General features: G+C 32.4%; 1 long non-coding RNA gene across 1 annotated transcript; it reads left to right on the forward strand.

Moving 5' to 3' along the window:
• The first annotated feature begins 4,950 nt into the window (after positions 1-4,950).
• On the forward strand, positions 4,951-17,164 carry LOC134695397 (uncharacterized). Its single transcript, XR_010102747.1, has 4 exons — positions 4,951-5,084; positions 8,369-8,466; positions 15,611-15,687; positions 16,333-17,164. It is a non-coding gene; the product is annotated as an uncharacterized LOC134695397 (long non-coding RNA).
• The last annotated feature ends 5,432 nt before the right edge of the window (positions 17,165-22,596 follow it).

The raw sequence follows: 22,596 nt of genomic DNA on the forward strand, positions 1-22,596 counted from the left end.
GTGTTTTCCTGACGCCTATATGGTCCGAGACCACCATTGTCGTCCCTTGATTCACAAATATAGTCCCTAGTGTTGACAGTGGGTTACTTGCCATTAATTTTTATACCCCTTCCAAATTTATTTCTCCATGTTCAATGCCTCAAATTGCAAGTAGGGGGATGAAATTACACTGTAAAAAAAATTGGGTCCAGAATTTTAAAGGAAAGTAGTGATTTGGTCCAGCTGAAAAAGGTTGAAAATGAGCACTTCGGAAGCTGTCAAAAGATTTCAAGACGCCCTAAACATAAAATTGTCCATATTTTGAGTTAGAGGCGATGAAGTTTTCTATAAATTTGATATGATTTGTCCCAAAAGTAGTACAACACACTGTAAATGTTTCTTTGAGAAAGCGCAGGTGGGATTTTTTTTATTTTCATTTATGTTCTAAAAGAAATGCACTACGAATTAATTGTGTTCGGACCTAATGAGCAATATGCCTCTTAGGGCCCCAAAGGCAACTTTGTTAATCATCTTTCAGTCGTTTTGTCTCTAAACTTAAAAAAAAAATTCCAACTTAAAAACACACATAAAAACTCACTACACCGAATACCCATGCAAGCGTAAAATAATACGAATATAAAATCTAAAATGATTTTAAGATCTAGCCTTTTTTTTATATATAGTCTCTTTCTGCCGTTTGAATCATAATTAGTCAGTCGTATTCTTGTAAATTTCGAGAGAGAAACATTTGTAAGGGAACTAGTCTGACTAGAGCCAGACCTAACTATCAACTTTGGTTAAAACACTTTTTTACATTCCATACTAACAAACTATTTTCTGTATGAGTTTCAACGTCTGCTTGAATTGTGCTTTTTCGCCTAATTCTATCCGTATGCTCATTCAAATAAATTTCCAATTTCCATTTTACGGCGTGCATCATGAAAAAGAATTTATTGAAAGAAAAAAAATTAAGAATAAAAATAAGGTGATAAAACTCAAGTCTGTTAAGCATAATAACATATAGATCTACAGATAAATCGTGCAATTGCCTAAATATCAAAGAAATAGCATATTTAGAAAGTATAGTAATACATTTTTAAAGGTAAACAATGAGCAGAAGAATTGCCGGAAAACGATAAAGCAATCAATGTCAAATAACCGTTTCGTATTGCAACAAATCTATCGGCACTCTGCATCTAGGAAAAGTTATCGCTAAAAATGTCACATACATGTAGTTACCAAAAATAAAAGGACTTTTATTATTTAATCACTTTGTGATTGTAGAACCTTCTGCATTGACTGGTTATTCGATAACGTCAGGATAACTCGTGGTGTAACGTCATTCGGTATCGTGTTACCTTAACATCGTTTGGTGCCTGATTTTTATTCTCAAAACGACTTATAGTGGAATGGTGATGACCAACAATACGTGCAATTGTCACAGCGACATACCTGCTTCTCTCATGCTGATAATCTGCCATGTTGCTGCAGTTAAGAGTTGTGGAGGACCCATTACAATGTGTCAATGTGTCAATCGCATAATTAATAAACTTTTTATTTAAAGCGTTGAAAACAATGATGATAAAAACTTATTGTTTACGGGTACAGTAGCTGCATGTGCAGATAAGAACTTATCGAGTCGATATTTATTGATTAAACTCAGGTGAGATTTAAATAATGTTTAACTAGTTATATTTCAACAAATTATATCACAAAAAAATAAAGAGTGTTTTTAAATTTGAATTTCAAATCGGTGTTGCAATACTTGTTTTCCATGTGTATATTAATTACAAATTGATTGAGTTTTCTAATTTTGCTTGAAACTATTTCAGATTTAGCTTTACTGACAAGTTGAACCATACCGAGAGTAAGCCAATGCCTATTTAAATATGAAGTGTAATGACTTTTAAATAAATAATAACACATTCAAAAATCTAGAAAAATATATTGATAGGTTTTTTGTACTGGTCGGAAGTAACTTTTCAAACTTGCACACTGAGCAAGAGAAGAGCACTATAAAGGATGGGTATGTATATTTCGGTCACACATTCTATTTTAGTTCATGAAAGATCAAAATTGTGAGTCAGTAAGTTGAGACTTCTATAATTAGATCAAATATTTAAAAAAAAAATGAATGTTTCCTCATTGAATCTAGACAAAGAAAAATAGCACCAGTTGTTAAAAATAAAGACAAAAGGCTGATTTTTAAAAACCTATATTTTTTTTTATTCTTTCATCTATTTAGCGGAAAGTAATGTAAAGGTTACCAATGGCCTTCAACAATTAGAGAAAAAAAAACGAATACTGTATATAGGCACCAATAAATGGGCCGACATGAAAACCGCGAAACATGTCATACTAGAAAAATAACGGCCTAAGTTACAAAATTTAAGTTTGGAAAAACAAATATGAAATACATAGATAAATGAATGACAACCACTGAATTACAGGATCCTGACTTAGGAGAGATACGTAGTTTTATTTGTAAGAAGTAGTTAATAGATATAGATAGTTAAAGTCGTGTCGAGCTCATTTGAGGGATACAATTATTGTAAGGAACTGCAATCATAAGCAGAGAAACCCATCCTCTTAAAAGAAAACTTTTTATCAGAGCGCTACTGATAATTTTACTGCATACATAATGCGCACCTGGCTTACAAAGTAATACATTTGATATCTTCAATGAGTCTTTGCCAAAGTTTATAAAATCATAAAATCTCGTAATATAAATTCAAAATAATATTGAATTCAATGCTTTAATCTCAAACAGAAATGACCCCAACTTTCAAATACGTAACAATTTAGTAGAAATGCTTTTCAACGTGATTGTCGTAAATTTGCCATTTCCAGGACTGAAATGAAATTTTAGGTTGTTTTCAGTCCAAAGAAGCCTTTAATTTAATCATTTTGATATTAAACTTATAAACGATAATAAGACTTGATATTTTTTTCTGGATGAAATTTCATCTGGAATGCTCAAACCTGAACATTCAAAAAAAGAAGATCTTCACAAAAACCACGTGACCTTTCCAAAGGCCTCCGAACAACAACAACACTGTTTGTTGAGGTTGAACTAATAACATACAGATAATTATCAAAGGTACAAGGATTATAATTAAATACGCCAGACGCGCGTTTCGTCTACATAAGACTCATCAGTGACGCTCAGATCAAAATAGTTATAAAGGCAAATAAGTACAAAGTTGAAGTGCATTGAGGACCAACAATTCCAAAAAGTTGTGCCAAATCCGGCTAAGGTAATCTATTCCTCGGATAAGAAAATCCATAGTTTTTTGAAAAAAATGCAAAGTTTTGTAACAGGAAATTTATAAAAAAAAAAAAATGACCATATAATTGATATTCATGTCAACACCGAAGTGTTGACTACTAGGCTGTTGATACCCTCGGGGACGAAACGTCCACCAGCAGTGGCATCAACCCAGTGGTGTAAATAGTTATCAAAGGTATTATAGGTCAAAGTATGGTCCTAAATGCGGAGCCTTGGCTCACACCGAACATCAAGCTATAAGGGGCCACAAAAATGACTAATGTGAAACTGTTCAAACGGGATTACCAACGATCAAATCTATATATAATACGAAAAAAACTTATGAACTACATCAACAAACGACAACTACTGAACATCAGATTCCTGTTATACATGAACAGAAGTTGATCAATAATTCACAATTGAAATCTTTCTTTTTATAAATTTATTTAGGTGTAAAAGAGGCGGGCCCCCTTTTTTGGGAAAAAATTGGTTGATTATATATGGAATCTCTGGAACATGAACGGAGCGGGCCACCTCCTGCGCAGTCAGAGGGCCCCTACTTATGAAAATTTCTGGATCCGTCACTGAGCCGAAGCATGGTATGAAAGGTGGAAATTAAAATAATGGAATCGTATGGAACGTTTTTGCAATTTTCTAATGATTAACTAATAAATAATTTTAAAACTAATTGAAATGAAAAGAGTGAACGAAGTGTTTTTTTTAAATTTTTTAATTTCATTTCTTTGTTTCGGAGTTAAGTGTGATGTTCATTTTATCTGACCTAGTTTACATTTTCGTTTAGATGCCAGCTGAAGCCCGACTTCGGATGTGGAATTTTCTTGCTTTAGTGGAGACCCATTTGGGACCATCTTTTGGTGTGTTTTTTTTTTATTTTGGTCGAGTTGTTGTTGTTTTTACACATTTCCAATTCTCAATTTTATGTTATCAAATAAACTATAATAAATTTAGAATGAAGTTAGGAAAATTTCGATAACACGCAACAGTCGAATCTGCGCATGCCTTTTTTATTTTCTAATAAGCGAACTTCCAGTTTTGACAATTATATACTATTTTTTGTAATACTGACTTTTGATATCTTTAAACAGGTAAGCGACTTCGCCGGTTGGACATTCTGGTACTCTTTCAAGTAAGAGCAATGAAACATATAAAATCAAGCTTTCAATCGGCACATTTTTTTTTTTTGAAAAAAGTAAACCACTTCTCTCCTGCCCACCCTTCCCCCTAAAAAAATGAAAAAAATGTACCGATTATGTATTTGATTTTACTTTTTTAGGAAGCTCTTACTTGACCGAGTACCAGGATGTCCTACAACAGAGATGGTAACCTGTCGAAAAATTATACAATCCGATGTCAAAAGTCGGTAATATGAAAATAATCCGTCTATTGAAGAGAGGAATTGTCAATTTGATGCTTACAATGTAACTGTAGATATTAAATTACTTTGAATCTTAATTTCCGAGAAAGATTACCAATTATACATCTTTAAAACTTGCAAGAAAAAGTTTAAGCGAAATTTCTATCAAAATAAAATGCAAATATTACTATCAAATATGAACCAATCAAAATGATCAATTAAAGAAAAAAATACTAGCCGCGACAAGGACGAATTGTGATGATTTCTATGTAAATATAAGTCACATATTAAGATCTGTATCAACGATATTTAATCAGTATATGACAAAGCATTTTTTCAAATGTCTACCTGTTATATACCTGTTATGAGTATAACCACAAATATCACAAGAGGATATGTGTATAAGGAAAAATAAAAAGGAAAAACAAAGATGGGCGTGAAAGTTCATGTTGAATATTGGTAAGTTATTCGTTTAATTCTCATTTATTATTTAAGATTTTTTATAAATTAAACAAAATCAGCTGTGAAATTGATTTTTTCATTTATCGGTATCAAGTTTCAGGTGAATTTCAATTTAGTTTAGGTTGATAGATTGCTTGTTGTTTACTCAACGTCAAACGCAAATATGTCCTTATTGTTCGGGACATAGTTTTGATAGATAATAATTCCTTCCCCTCGAACAGATAAATAAATCTAAAAAAATTTATTAGTAGGCCCCATGCAGAAATAAAATTATGTTTATACTTACGGAAATCGTATGATAGGTCAAAATGTACCACTGATAAGAATTACAGAGCTTATGTAATGGAATCATTTGAAAAAATAAAGAAATAAGTGTGTGTTACTGTTTGGATTAAGCAACAATTATAGTAACAATGCGAGTATTCATTTGCATGTTTCGGAAATAAGTGCGGCATATGTTGTCGCTTTGAAACATTACTCATTTCCATTTTCTAATAATTCTATCTATATTTTAAAAATATTATTTATCAAATTTAAGTCGTTTAACTTGAATATCAATTTATCATAGAATCAATAGCGTATTTGGCTTGTTTATAAGTACAAGCACATTCAAATGGAAAACTTTCATAAATATCGATATATAATGCATGACCTAGACCTCTTTTTTAATTAAGTATTTTTAAAGGTATATAATACATTAAACACATATTATATGATATATTATAAAATGGTCTGTGAACATATAAAGGATTATTCAGATAATCATGACACAGCAAGTTTTAATTTCAAAAAAAACACCTGAATAGGAAGTAATTCTATATTTTATATTTCAAATGTATATGTTCCCCGACATAAGAACACCCTCAGGGTTACAATCAATTAATCGATCTTCCGACCTGCAGTAAAGCGACAACAGTCCCCTTTATATGGGGAATTGAAAATCCGATGCCTCATGTATAGATATCGATAGTGCATCGCCCTCTGCACGTTATGAAACTACAGAACTCATAGGGGCCTATTGCAAGGCTAGATTTTTGTTTCTTTCCAAATATATCCTCTTGTTCTAGTGGCCGTCCGAATTTTTTCTCATTTTTATCCCGATCAACTTCTTTCACTGGACCTAAGCATTATAACATATATAAACTTGTCTTTGTTCTAAACATACATGAACTGTTTGCCACTGGACGTAAAAAGATATTAATCAATAGTTAATTCAAATGGGCTACTTTTACAAATAGTGACTTGGATATAGAGTTGTCTCATTGTCACTCATACTTCATCTTCTTATATCTACATACTGATTAAAATGGAAAATGCAGAACTTTAAGTTTAGTCTATAAAATATTTTCAAGTTCTAATTATTTACATAACATTTGAAACAATTATACATATTTTTTTTAATTTTTACAAATAAATAGTTATCAAAAGCAAATAAAACCTGAATGGGAAGTAATTCTTTATTTTTTATTTTAAATTTCTATTTTCATTCGACATAAAAACGCCATTAGGGGATGAAGACATGTTGTCATATTTGTGTCTTCTCCCGACATTCAGGCATCATGGTGACCAAGTGGTCTAGAAGCTTTACCACCAGTCAGGGGCATTACTTAAACAAGTAACAATTAAAATTACCTATACAAGTAAAGTTGAAAACGAGGCTAATTTAAATATAACTTATCTAAGTTATTTTTCTGAATATTATTTTTATAGGTGTCCAAGAATACAGATTTTACTAGCTTTAAATAATTTTCACAGTTATCTGGTTATTTTTCCCTTGATATATAAAAACTAATTCTTCAGAAACACTAATTAACTTTCCGACGCACTTATCTTTCATACCGACGCTTCTGGGTCAAAGATTGGTCTCTTGGGACTATTAAATTATCATTTTCCTCTAAAATCTTGAAGGTAGACTGATATAAATAGATAGATACTTGTGAATTAATTAAGACCTGAAGTTATTTATAATTTGTAACCTAAATCAATGACTCATGTGCCTTAAATAATTGTAATTGCGTTTTTTTTCAAAAATTTTTAAAATAACTTATTCAAGTAATATTTTTGTCATTATTGTCAAAGTAACCCTTTATCTCTATACTCCTTTCAAATCTGATAAAAAAAAAAAATTTATGTAATAAAATGTTGTTTAAAATCATGAAAACTACATTTAGTCTATGTTTCTATTGAAAATTAAAATAACTCTATTAAGTAATTTTATTATTTTTAAAATAAGAAAATACTTATATTAATAATTAAAAAAAATAACTTGTTAAAGTAACGCCCCTGACTGACCACTAGGCTGTGAAAATTCAGGTGGTGAATCCGCACATGGCAGATGTTTTCGATTCCAATTTAAATTGGCAAATATTTTATGGTGAGGATCTTTTGTTCTCTTCAATCCCTCCCCCCCCCTTTTTTTTTTACTCCTTATTAAAACAGCTAGTTTCTACGAAATAGCCAATAAGTGCTTAAATTGGTAATAATTTTAGCAATCTTCCGACGGGCAGTAAAGCGGAAATAATTGAAAGATCTTGAAAAGTTAAATCCGATGGCTCTTCTATATAGTATGAACCGTTTTACAACTCTGAAGGATCCTAAGGTATAGCCCGTTACGTGGCTGAATTGCTGTTGCTATCCAATACAGTAAACCAACTAATTTTAGCGAGCAATTTATTCTCGTGACTTTCGTCAGTAAAATCATTACTCTTATATTAATCGCCGCGAATATGTAAAATTAGGATCTTTCATTATTTGACTACATCAAGTAGTTTGAAAATCGTCAAATTAAACCGTTGTGTTGCGAAAATAAGTTGGTTACAAGCACACCCTCTTGTTCCAGTGGAAGTCCAAATGTCCCGCATTTCATCGCGATTCGCATATACTACATGACTTATTCATTGGTAATTTACTTTCGTCCTGAACATGCACGACATATTTGCCACTGGACATTCAATCGTTCATTGAAATGAACCACATATTTATGGAAAATGCAGTGCTGTAACTTTAAGTGTCATCTATAAAATATCTTTATTTTCTAATTCTTATTTAATTTGATTTATGATTCTTAATCTTAAATTTATCATGAAAACAATGCAAGGAAGTAATATTTTGCGAATGCATATACAAGTATTGCCAGTTTTTTTTTTTTTATTAAAAAAGTAATGATTTCCTTATTATATTTATTAACTTCATGCACTGACAACAATGAGATGTTTTTATCTCCATTTTAAAAATACTTATGAAAACATGCATGTTAACATCTCATTTCATATATTTTACAGTAGCGGGTGAGGTTACGCAGGCAAGTATGAGGCGCTTCGTGGGCGCATCCTTGCCGAGGTACCTGGTGCTGACGTCGTAGGGTCAAAGGGTCGCAGAAGTACGTTAGTTTACAATATAGAAATATAGGAAAATATATATGACAAAAATTATATACAGTGAAACCTGTCTTAACCAGACTATGTTTTAAGTCAAGTCATATAAAGTTTTATTTGTAATGAACCTGATTATAAAACCAAACTTTTACCAGAACCGAACACAATCTCAAGTCCCGAAGCGGTTGGGTTCAGAAAGGTTTCACTTTACCTTAGATTTACAATAATGCAATATCCGGAGATGTGAAGTGCAAGACAAAATCCTAGACCTAAGCAATAAACCTTGGAATTTTACACAAAAGGTGTCTTGATATTTTCGGTTTTGTTCTGTCAAATATTGATAAATACTTGTAGATATAAACAAATTGCTTAAAGGCGTTCTCCTTTATCTTTTTTTTTTGCGAGACGAGATATTCCGTTGGTGCAGACATAATAAACTTACTGTAAACTAGAATGATAACGACGTAAACTATAAAATACAGAAACCAATCAACAACAACCGCTGAACCGGAAACTGCTGGCTTGTGACATGCACTTGAACATTATAACGGGGTTAATATCAAAAAGAAGATGTGGTATGGTTGCTAATGAGACAACTGTCAACATGAGACCAAAATGACACAGAAATTAACAACTATAGGTCATCGTACGGCCTTCAACAATGAGCAAAGCCCATACCGCATAGTCAACCCCGAAATGACAATGTAAAACAATTCAAACGAGAAAACTAACGGCCTTATTTATGTAAAAAAATGAATCATGTTTGTGAGCACTCAACCCTCTTCCTAACCTGGGACATTGGTGTAACAGTACAAAATAAGAACCGATACCGTTTTACATTATTTGTTGACGACAAAATTTCTTGTTGTCCATTGACAAATATTTCAAGTTTATCTTGGACGTACATGAATTAAGTATTAGATCAATTATCAAAGTTTTTGCAATTTTGCATCGGATGCCTCGTGTAAAGAGAGTGCCACAGTATTTGCACTTTACGAACCCTTGCAACAACTCTTTGAGGGGTCCGTAGGTGGCCTGTTGCATGGCAAAATTTCTGTCCCTATCCAGTATACCCTCATTTTCCAGTGGCAGTCCAAATTTCCCCGACCATCATCCCAGATGGCCTCTCTTGTGACAAGACCTACCTATTGTATTTATTGTGAACTTGTTCTCGTCCTGAATATGCATGAAATATTTGCTACTGAACGTTAAGCAACCAACAATCAATCAATCAATTTTGCAATTTTGGTCGAATATTATAAATAACAGATAATCTTCGTTTTCCAACCAGACGTAACTGGCAGCGTACTTGTACATCCTATAACAATACAAGTGCAATTTTCTTTCTAGTTTTTGAAGCATTTTTAAATATTTATCCCTTTCTTGTACTTTTCGAATTAGTTTATCAAACATTTTCAAACAAAAGACAATAAGAACTTGTGTCTTTTAAAATAGAAGTGGTTCCTGATAGATGCAATTTTATACTTTTTCCCACATATCATAATTTATTTGTTTCAAATGGAAAGATAGAAATCCTAAGGGAAAATAATTTGTTATTCTATAAATGACAATATTATAATCCGAATTAAAGTTTGAAATAAATGCCAGGGAAAACGACCTTCATCTTCGAGAGAGATCAAAGAGAAATATTGAGTAAGATGAGTAGCGAAGGATTTTTAGAATCAATTTACTATCATCTGTACCCATAACTTTAATATATGCAGCATACCATATTGGGTTTTTCGTTCATTGTCATGTAAATAACCCTAGTAAGTTTTCACGCTTGAATGTTTATAGGTTTGCAATCTATTGGTCTTTTTATAGATAACTATGTAGTATATGGGTTTTATTCATTGTTGAAGGCTGTGTTGTGACCTATAATTGTAAACCTCGAATTTTATGTCAGTTAACTTAGTCTCTGGTGGAGAGGGGTTTCACTGGCAAACATAACAAATATTTTTGTTTCTCTAATTCTATGGAAATATATCCCTTTCAGAACCCATTGTATTAATATAGATTCTTACATTGATACGAGTGGATAATCGGATTTATCCAATAAAGATAGTTAAATTATAAATTTTAAAGTCCGAGTCTGAGATAATAAACTATCTAGATTGGATAAATTCGATAATTCATGAGTAACTATGTAAGAATCTGCTTTTCTAATGATTAAAATAATAAATTTTCTTTTTTTGTTAACCGAAAATCCCCTTCGAGTGCCTTTTACATTGCACGAAGTTGCCAATTTCATTAACACTTGTTATAGCATATTTTGATGCTAAAAAGGTCATGACCTTTAAAATCATACAATAATCTTCTGACATATCCAAGAATTTGATGCATTTAAGGGAGAGAACTCGAATTTGTTATCAAGAATCAAGGGAAATAACTCCATTTGCAAACGAGTTTACGCTTGTGTATGTACATTCTTCTATCAGAAAAAACAACATCTTTGATCTCAATTGATATAGACCGCTCTCATGGATAAGTTGTATTAAAAATAATTTTCAATTTCCAATAATAGTTAATTTCATGACTTTCAAATAAAAAAGCGTTATAAATTAATGTGTGTGAAGATAGACAAACAAGACCATGAAAGAAAACCAGCACGACCACTGTAATTTTACACATTCACTAATTATCACCTATCATGCTGACTTATATAGGATTGTTATCACAATCATGATGCCACTTTATCAGATAAGAAATCTACCGATTACATACCCAGATAGGGATTTCATTACCACGAGAGAAATAGGTCATACGATTATTTCCTATCAAAATTCAGTACCCATTAAAATCCTTGAATCATTTAATACAAAAGATGTCATCTAAAAATATTACTGTATTAATAAGAAATGAGATTTTTGTCAAATTAATCACATATAAAATAGAAATTCTATATTAACATATTATTGACAATATTGCTTACAGTTCCGAAACATATAAAAAAAAATAATAAACTTTTAAAAAAAATATGTAAATTGTAGTACCGACTATATATAAGACTTGATGGAAATGGTTTTCGATAACGAGAATTTATCCTCTTTTTTTTTTTTAAATAAAAACGGATATATTTGTTTAAATAGAATTTCTTTAGAAATTAATAAATTTTCTAATATCCCCAAAACATCATTATGTTGATAAATTATTTACATACAAAAAAAATCTATTCAGACATGCATAACTAGAATATTAATTTAGTTTTATGTACAACAGTTACTTCGACGGAAATATCATTTTCGCTTATATACATACATTTTAAAAGAGAAAGTGTAAATTTCGATCGAATGGTATCATGATATCATCGAGTTTGCTTAAAAATTCAGCTACTCATAAACATCTTAAAATAGTGCTCATATATAAATCAGTTTACGAATGGTTCTGTTACAGTGTTTCTCTGTATAACTGATCAAGCTTGTCATGTTTGCGAAATTTAGTGGCAACACCATATGGTCCTTCGATTTCTGTTTAATTTCAACGGTCAAATTTTCGACGTCAGTTTCGTCATCCAAACAAGGTTTTGGTGCAGGTATCACACCTGCATCTTTTATTGCCGCACAACTTTTTAATTTCCTGCGTGACCTTATTACACAAATTTCATTTTCCCAATAATCACTTTGCGTACTTTCAAAGCGTCTATAGCACAGTCATATCTGTTGGTTTGCTGATGATATATAGCCTTTATATCATCATTCACTTTTGAAGTCGGTTGTCCACTAAATTTTTCAGACATCTTTAACTAACGCTGTACTTGTATTCAGTGTTATTTAACAAACACGAGTTTGTATTACGAATTTTGTAAAACACCACCATCCTAAGTCCGTTCAAATAGTTTCCTGTCAAATGTATAGTCTAGGAGAAAGTCTAGTAGAAAGTCTAATAGTAAAATCAATTGTTAGTCCTTGTCCTTTATAATGAATTAACCTGATAATTCCACAACTCTGTTAGTGGCAGTCTACTGAAATCGTCTACCAAATCAAATCTTGGCGAGTGACATCTATTCCCGGATTTAAGTCTATTTTGAATGATGTCTTCAAATGTGTTTGTTGCATTTAGGCGATGAGGGTAAATATTGCTAGGTATATATATTCACTGAGAGAGATCTCTGGTCAATGTGGCACGTTGTTTCTGTGTCCGGATAGCCACACTATTGTACTAGGAAAAGCTCATCCTGAAAAGCAATTATATAAGGTGATAAAGAACTCAAGTACAATTATCTCTATTTTTCTCAATTTTAGGAATTGCCAATAATTGCTGAACAGGGTTCAACATATCATCAAATATTTGCCCCCAAAGCGGAACTCTACCACAGTCAGTGTGAGAATATGAGAATATAGCTATTGAACATGACCTTATGGAAAACATATCTAGATTTTCAGGAGGGCATACCCTACCAAATTGATTATGCAAATAACTTTATATTCATCAAATATTTGCCACTGGATGTTAAGCAGGCACCAGCAATCTTTAAAAAAAATGCTTGGCATATACATATGTGAATATCTAAATTATTGAATACAGACAATATATAGTTGAATCTTTAACTTGATATATAGATTTGCTTTTAAACGTTTTAACAATGAATTGTTGAAATAAGCCATACAGCTGAAAGGTCAACTGCCTATGTTAGAAAACTTAATAAGAATTGTTCTATATGTGTGTTTAATTACAAATAACAGATGCAGTGGAGGATCCAGGGGGTTGAGGGGGTTGGAAACCCCCCCCCCCTTTTTTTGGCCGATTAGTGCATTTGAATGGAGAGATATGGTTGGACCCCCCATTTTTGCTTTGGGTTGGGAACCCCCTTTTTAAAATGGCTAGATCCGCCCCCGAGACGCTTAAATTATGTGAGAAATCAAGCCCTATAAAATTAAATATTAAACTAAGTTGTTAAAACGTAATATTAAATGCAAATATACATGTTCCACTTTGTTTAAAAAAAAATAGTTGTTTTCATATACTCGCATATTCAAAAGTCGTCAAATGATAAAGTAAAAGATGAAAATACTGAAGTTGATATCACACCGGGTTATTGCCTTGTAGAACCTAAGATCATAAACAAAACACTGATTCCCACCCGTCAATTCCAGATATGGTAAAATTATGTGATAAAATCAATATATACTTAATGCATGAGGACTTGCAACTGATGGCTTATATAATCAAAGTATAATAAAGTCGAGGTCAATAATTTAAATACCTAAAATGTGAATATCAATTCATTTCTAGATGTACCTGTCCTCATATGAAATTATTCTAATTACTTTCAAAATAAATTCAAGTAAAAATTCAAACAAAATCAGGCCAAAAACAAGTATTCTATATCTATGATTTAATTCAAAATGCGAGCTCAGTCATTATACTGATTATTTCTAATATAGTAGTATAAAAAACAAGATAAGTACCTTTCTTGGGTTCTGTTTCTTTGCTATAAGTCGTTCTATCTGGAACGAACCATCAAGGATTTGTCTGTTTACTACTTCTATATATTTTAGCATTACGTGGCCGGCAAAGGTTCACCAAAGCATATATACGTTTCAAGTCAATGTCATTACGGCGACGAAGATTATGCACAGAAGTCATTTTGAATTTTTTTATATAGATAGCTTTTATTGTCGAGTCTGTTATATTTTAATAGTCGTGTGCAGCAATTTATTTAATTGTTTCGTTTTACATAAATATATATCGGTTGGGTAATATTACGGCCGATGATATCCAAGGTGACGAGCGCCTGCTGGGGACACTTCAGGTAACATCCACTATGACTATCATGTCATAATTCACGTGTACATGCTTTTCGTAGATATCAAGTAACTAAATAACAATTTCTTAAATAAGATTTAATCTGATTAAAATATAAACGCAATTCAATGAAGAATTTATAAACAAGCATAATAATAATATAGTATGTCTTGTAATTAAAGCACGCCCATCATTTTCATTTTCTGTAAGTTATATGCTGTCAGTAAATAAAAGACAAAAACACTAGTTGCATGCATTTTCTGTGAAACATGATCAACAAATGGAAGTTTTTAACGACCTTGACTGGCTATACAGCCCTTGCACGGTCGGTAAACATGATCTATAACATACTATACACACATACTACTGTCTTGCTGAAATTGTATCAACAAATAAATTGTACCTCTGATGCGATATTGTGAAAAAATACCCATTTTTTGAAAACATAATTACGGGGGTTATCATCATGATATTTTAAAATAAAAAGTACCATATTATTCCTCGTTTGTTCCCGTTTTTCATGATCTAAGGGAAAAATTTACATTCCTAATGCAAGTTATATTAATTTATTTTTAAAAAAGCGCCATATACAAATAATCCAATAATGTCTCTATATTGACAGTCAATTTTTTCATGACTGCATTAATTATTTTCAAATAAAAAAATACGGGTCATTCATTAACTTTATTTAAAATTTGAAAACACTGTTTGAAAGACAATAGAATTGTTCTATTCACTATCACAGGGAAACGGATGAAAAGTGTACTGAATTCATGCTACAACAATTAAATGAAATATTTCCTTAATAGTCTATATAATTTTTTCACTTTCCATATTGACCGATACTAATTAAATCTAACGCATGCGCGGCAGGGAGGGACTCATTCTTGGATATCAGATCACCGGCAACCAACCACACGTGATTAATTTTTTTATACAATTAGTTCGGAAAGGGATAAATTTCCATAGAATTAGAGAAAAAAATTCAATCAACGTGTGGTTGCCTGTGATCTCAGATGATGATTGGCCGAGTAAAAAGGGTCATAATCTTTTTCAGCTCCCTGAAATTATCAAAGTGTTCTAACAGATGTTAATGCAATTGACAATTGACTGGAAAAAGAGACTGGAAAGTACAAGGCACTCGAAGGGATGTTTAGTTTAGAAATTTTATCTTTTGATCATTAGAGAAACTGATCATTAGATAGTGACGTGTGGATTATCGGATTTATCAAATCTCGATAGTTCAATTATAATTTTTTCAGTCCGAGCCTCGGCGAGGACTTTAAATTCAATAATTTAACTATCACGATTGGATAAATCCGATAACTCACTTGTATCAATGTAATACTCTATATTCATTGATATTTATACACATGATATATATATTTTTTATTTTTTTTTTAGCTTCATTTGAAATTACGATCAATGATAAAGAGGTTTTTTCTAAATTGAAGTTGAAAGGTTGGCCAATCGAAGAGGATGTAAGTTCGATTTCTTTTATCATGTTTATTAGTCCAAGGTTGTGTTAAATAATCTTTAGCGTTGGACTCCACTGGTCCGTATGATTAAAGTGTTTGGTAGCCTTACATATATATAAATAAAAAACTGAATATAGGTAAACCGATAGAATTATGAACTGACGTCTTGTTAAAAAGAGTCAAACTATACCAAATAGATATTCAATAACGAAAAACGACGAACAGAGTGAGACTAACAGTACTTGTTATTCACAACAGAGAAAACCGAAAACCGAGCAACACGAATACATGCAATAAACGGGATGGTCGCAGGCGTTTCGGAAGGGTAAGCATATCCTGCTCCACGTGCAAATGTCCTGTAGATTAATGCAAATTGTATGCACTTGGCCAAATACAGTTTTTTTTGTTCCATTCTCGATTTAAACAAAGACGTAAATGTAATTGTCACCAAAAAAACTAAACCAAATAATTATCTAGATTGACCAGAATAATGAGCTACCTTAAGTGATACTTTTCAGCCATGGACATATATATAAATATAAAAGGGGATGTGATTGCAAAAAAAAAATAAAAAAAAATCAGAAATAATTTTGATTGTCACAGAAAATAAATGGATTTCAATGGTCACTATATTTTTTTATGTTTCAGTTGATTGAGGTTATACGGCAAGCTGATCGTGGCATGGAACCAAAAGAATTATCAACGTGCAGGAAAGCTAGTTGTGTCATTTGTTAAACCAGGATCTGATTAAAAGACGGACATCAAAATATTTGTAAAATGTAAAACAAAAATTCTACTCGCATTTGCCATAATGATTCATATCCTCATTAAACGAAAGAAGATGTAAAAACCAAACACTTAAACAAACGAAATAAAAAAGTGGAACTCTTAATAAAAAAAACAACAACAACAAATTGAATATTTAATCTTTTTTTTACTAAACGGAAACGTTACGACACAAGGCAATAATTCTTTTTTAAATAAATTAGTTGAAGGCTATTGGGAAATAAATTATTTTGATAAGTGATAAAATAGTATTTTAAAATGATAACAGGATTTTTCTCAAAATCGTGAAAATAAAAATCGCATTTAAGTCTAAAATGACAAAATCGCAATAATAAATGCACGCAATAATTTCTAAATTTACAGTAGTAGAGAAATAAGTTGGTGATCAATTTAAGTGAACAACCACCACATTAAACAAAACTAGAATTAGTTCAAAATCTGAACAAGACGAAAATAATCGTCATTAAAGCTGAAAGTAAAATTAATGAAATGTTCATTAAAAAGTCGAGTACACCGTTCATATTTTTGATTTTTTGAAGCTATCATTTTATCAACAAATGAAAACAGTGGTAAAAAGCGATGAAGCCACAGTTTGATGTAGACTTGAAGGATGATAGGTTTCTTAATCAATCACCAATAAGATCGTTCTGTATTGGGACTCAAAATTATTAAAGACATTAAAATTGAAAGTATTTGTGTTTGTTTCTTTAGTTATATTATGTTTAGCATTGATTGCGTCTGTTCTGTAATGTTGAATAATGCGTCTGTTTAATATATGGTTCTGTAATATTGAGTACTGCGTCTGTTTGATTAAAAGTTCTGCTTTTTTTTTATCATACCAGAAGAACATAAATGACGATAAAGTGGGAAACACATGTGTCATAATGCAAATACAATACTATATGTTGAATATGTAGAAGAAAGACAGACTTCTACGTAGACAAACAATAACAGTCTTAAGACGAGGAGACACATAATTGTTGACAAAGCACTACAAACAACATCGTAAATAACTCCCCCTCCCCCCCCAAAAAAAAAAAACAAAAACAAAAAAAAACGAGATGAACTCAGCTGCTGTGGAAAGGTTTGGGAACGGTTGGGAACTTTAGGTCAATTGATGACACTCATTAAAATGACAAGTTACCAATTAGGATTCATATGGCCATACGAAATGACATACATTATATTGGCCTGTCGAGATTTTAACAAACATCTAGCAAAGCTAAGTCCAATCGGAAGACATTATCACTATGGAAGACCGATTCGCTGTCAGGACAGTGGATTATATTTGGCTAGTTTCTATCAAGAAACCAGTTCGAACACGATAGGAGAGGTTGATCACACGTAACACGTTCTCAATTCATTTGAAATAAAAAATAAATCAATTATAGTTATCACCCCTTAATATGTCTAGTTGTAATTTTCTAAATTATTAAATAATTGAGCATCTTAAGCCAATTACACTCAAACGGTGAATAGAATGGTTAACAACCTTGTGCAAATTATAGAAAAATATTATTCAGATCCTTTATGAAGGTTAAACTGCAAGAAATTAATTGGAAAAATACCACAGCATACAAAATTTGTATAGATATAAAATGTTTCACGTCCAATGTAATGTTTTGCTCCTCTCCTAATGAAGTTTAACTGAAGGTGAGCGTGCAGATCGGATACTGGTGGGCAGTGGTGTTCTCCTGAATAGAAGGACTTGTTCATTCAAATTCTTGACGGAGCAGAACATAAGCAATGCCTATACCAAACACCGGTTTCATGTATCTCCTGTTCGGCTGTAAATTGCACAGGAAAATATCCATTACATCAGCTTTTGAGGAGGGAAGCAACGAGTGGGAAATCAAGAGTGATTGTGAGGTAGCGAGAATGGGAGAGAGTGCAACAAAGCTAGAAAGCAAAAAAGGGAGAGTGGGACAGACCTAGTGAGCTCGAAAGTGAGAGAGGGAGAGTGGGAGAGAGCGAGAGTTGGTGAGAGCGAGAGTGGGTGAGAAGGTGAGAGAGCGAGAGAGAGCGAGAGTTGTGAGAGAGCGAGAGTGGGAGAGAGCGGGAGTGGGAGAATGGAAGATTGGGAGAGTAGAACATGTAGAAGAGCGGGGTAGCAAGAGTGGGAGAGTGCTAGAGAACGAGAGTGGAAGAGAGCGAGAGTAGGAGTGAGTGATAATGTGAGAGAGGGAAAGAGTGTGCGACAGTGGGAGAGCGAGGTAGCGAGAGTCGGAGAGTGGGAGAGAGCGAGAGTAGGAGTGAGCGAGTTTGGGAGAGAGCGAAAGAGAGTGAAAGAGAGCGAAAGAGAGCGAAAGAGTTGAATAGAGTGAAGCGTGTAGGAGAGATATGGAGAGCGAGTGTGGGAGAGAGCGTGGGATAGTGACAGTGGGTGAGTGAGAGAAAGTGAGGATGTAAGAGTGAGGACAAGAAGAAGAGATACAATCACAAATAACAAAAACTCTTTCTCCGTTTTTGCATTAAGAATATATTTTCATCACTTTACCCATATTGAAACACATAACGCATGTAAAAGTTATTCACGGAAACTATGAGCGTAGAATATGAGCAGTCCTTGCGCACGAAAAAATCATGATACGCATACCTTGTGTCTTATTCTTCAGGTAGCAATACATATTTTTTACCTTCAGCTGTACTTTCTTTTTGTCTATTGTTTTGAGTTGAGCTACTGTTTAAAGGGTCCAACTTGAAGAATATCTTTAATGTAAAGAAAGTTTATTCACAAAACAATTTTCATACTTGATGAAAATAAATTTTTCCTTGCCTTTTCTTTTGTTTTACATATTTTGTCGTGTAAAACAATGTTTAAAGTAAGATATAAGCTGATAACAGTCTATTCTGTAAAATATTGAACAGGTCTTCGGCTAGCGGCCTCAGACCTTTCCAATATTTTACAGAATAGACTGTTATCGGCTTATATCCCTTACTTAATTATCTGGCCTTCTATCAAATTTTATAAATACAATCGAAATGGTATATTTCATTGATATGTGTTATTAGCAAAGTGGAAACTGGCATTTGTTTGACGTTCTTGACCCGTTCGGACGAATTCAGTTTTAAAACTACAATTAAATAATTTCAATTTTGATTTCGTGTTTCTTTTAAACTGTACAATGTAGCAAAAGTGTGTACCAAATTAAAACAAAACTATTGCACATAAACAATTGAAGTTCAAACTGTGATGAAAAAGCTTTAAGAAAAATGACGTAGAATAAAGAAAGAAGTATTTGTTTACATTTCATAGACGAAAGGGGAATTGATCTACATATAGATTGTCTTTTCTTTGCATAATAAAATATCGAAAATGAAGGTAAACAGGCGTATATTGATGGCAGAAAAACCAAATGCACTACTATAAGGAAAATCAATATACCAAAGAAAAGCGTTCCACTATTGCACTTTTTTATATTTTAAAGATCAAACCCGATACAAACTAGCCTTGGGTGAATATTACATGTAACTACATACTAATTAACATAGGGTGTAAGTTGTCGTCTGTTGAAAATGTTCATGAGTTCAAAATAAACAGAGTGTTTCTCATAGCGAATACCAATGTTTTCATTTGTTATGTTGTTAGTCAAGAGTTGAGAGTATGCTTCAATCAGTGAACTCCTTCATGTATAGTAAAGAAACAAAGCCCTTTTATTTAATATCAAATGGATGAAGGTTCAAATGGAGTTTGATTCAAAATACTTCGGAATCACTTATTTTCGTGAAATAAGGAAATCTTACATTTACATGAATTTTTAATGTCGTGGTTTTGCAGAAGTTTGCATACAAGCCTATAGGAAATTTGTCATTGGTTGAAAATTTAGTTTCGTTGTGCACACACATAAACAAAATACACGAACGTTGGTATCCAACGAATAATAAGGTATCCACAGTATTTCATTGTTGATTTAAAATCAAGAATACATGTACATCAAAACAAAAGGATTGCCTATATACATTGTAACCCATACAAGATTGCAGTCAGTCAAAGGAGGCAACCATTTTCTCTTTCAGAAATGAACAAATGACTATGTAAAAAGTAAAATCACAAACATACTGAACTTAGAGGAAAATCAATTCGGAAAGTCCATAATCACATGGCAAAATCAAATAACAAAACGCATCAAAAAACGAATGGACAAGAACTGTCATATTCCTGACTTGGTACAGGCATTTTCAAATGTAGAAAATGGTGGATTGAACCTGGTTTTTTAGCGCTAACCCTCTAACTTTGATGATATTAAGCATGTTGCGATTCGAGAGTGAGAGAACATATATTTTGATATGAAGTACTTGCAGGTGTCTGAAGTATCCATACGGGTCGTCTCACTCATCTTTTTTTGTCTTTGGAAGCTACCATTTGAGTTTCAATAGGGGAGGGGGAGGGGGAGGAGCTAGGATTATAGGAAAAAGGCAGGACATGATTTTGGAGTAGACATGCCACAGGATGTCATTTTATGTAAAAGAATCAGGATAAACTATACTAAAAGAAATCTAGCGGAGTTAGTAAATCACTCAAATATGAGGTCAACTCCTAATCGGAGGAAGAAGAAGACCGAAAAGAGTAAAAAATAAAAAAAGCAGGACAGAGATTACAACTAAAAAATGCAGGAAATTTTTTGTATCCAAGACCCACCCCTCCCCTTTCCCAGTAAAACGAACAGTAACTCCTTAATGAGTTTTAAATGTTTTCATGTATCGACTCGGACGACTCAGAGCTTGACAAACTATTTACAACTTTCTTTGTTTGAGACGATCCCAGATATAGTTGTTGTCTTACATTTTGTAGTTATTTTCTTTGTGCGGTTGCTGTCCCTTAGACGTACCGTTCAGCAGGTTATTGTCGCGGGTTTCAAATTTTCGCATATTTCTCGCGGAACAACAAAAGCGGCAAAAACAATTCCGCAAATTTAAAACTGCTCATGCAAAAGTATTGATAAAAGTTTGAATCCGCCAAATTTATAACCGATAAAATATTTCGTACACCTTATTTAATGAAAATCCCGAAATTTTCTCAAGCAAAAATAATCCGCTATACGGTATATCCCACATATCATTTTATTCATCTGTGTAGGTTGAAAACTTTAGCAATTGTCCTGTTTCATTTCATTTATGTTTATTTTCAATATCTTGATAGGTATTTTCCTGTTCCCCTTAACTGAAAACTAGAGATATGAGTTATACATTTGTAGTTCATTTACAAGGTTGATTCTTATCGAAACATTTTATGAGAGATAAATACGGAAACTTGGAAAACGACGAAATTGATTTGAAAATCATTTATAAAGAAATGTTAAAATTGCGAGAGACCGTACAGAAATTAGACAATAACGTTCAGCAACAAATTGCTAGTATTTCTGACCTCAAAAAAACAGTCTCTATCCAAAGAACCATTATTCAAGATTAAATAGCCGATAAGAAAACTGACAAAGAATATCGTCGGAAACTGGAAGGCCGTTTTAAAGTGATTGAACATAATTGTGTTAGGCAACGTTTCGATCCGCAGGAGTATCGCGTGAAACACAGTAATATTTCTCAACACGAAAATGTGGATGACCAATAAAATACGGATCATAAAAGTGGCATTGTAGATGGATCGGACAAAGAAATGAATAATCCTAGAACAAATGCAATTTCTCGGAAACTCTGAAGGTTTGAACACCTGCATTTTTAATATTCCGATATGGAATGTAACTGTCAGTTAAAGACTTAAAACTACATGTTTGTTATAGTACATAATACAATTATTTTTAAGTGTAATAAAAAAAAACAGAAATATAATGACACTATGAAGATTTAAATTATGAGATTTTTTATTTTTTTAAAGTTTTAGTTTAAAATTTGATATTCGTCGCACAAAGAGGCATAACTCGGGCTTAACTAGGGATTTGTTTTTCTGATCTTTGTTATGGTTCACCCTCAGAATAATTGTAACAATTGAAAAGGAGGGAAGCCTTAATGATATTCAAAATAACTAAAAAATAACGATATCATACGGTTTGTATTTTTTTAGTTTCGATGCAGACAGGTATTTATCCACAATTTTTTTCGCAAATCCTCACTTAACTATTGCTAAGTAAGCCCGAATGCCTAGTTCCTATCTTTTTAATGGATAATTGTTGG

Source organism: Mytilus trossulus, chromosome 13, assembly GCF_036588685.1.
Source record: "Mytilus trossulus isolate FHL-02 chromosome 13, PNRI_Mtr1.1.1.hap1, whole genome shotgun sequence".
In the NCBI taxonomy this organism is placed as follows: domain Eukaryota; kingdom Metazoa; phylum Mollusca; class Bivalvia; order Mytilida; family Mytilidae; genus Mytilus; species Mytilus trossulus.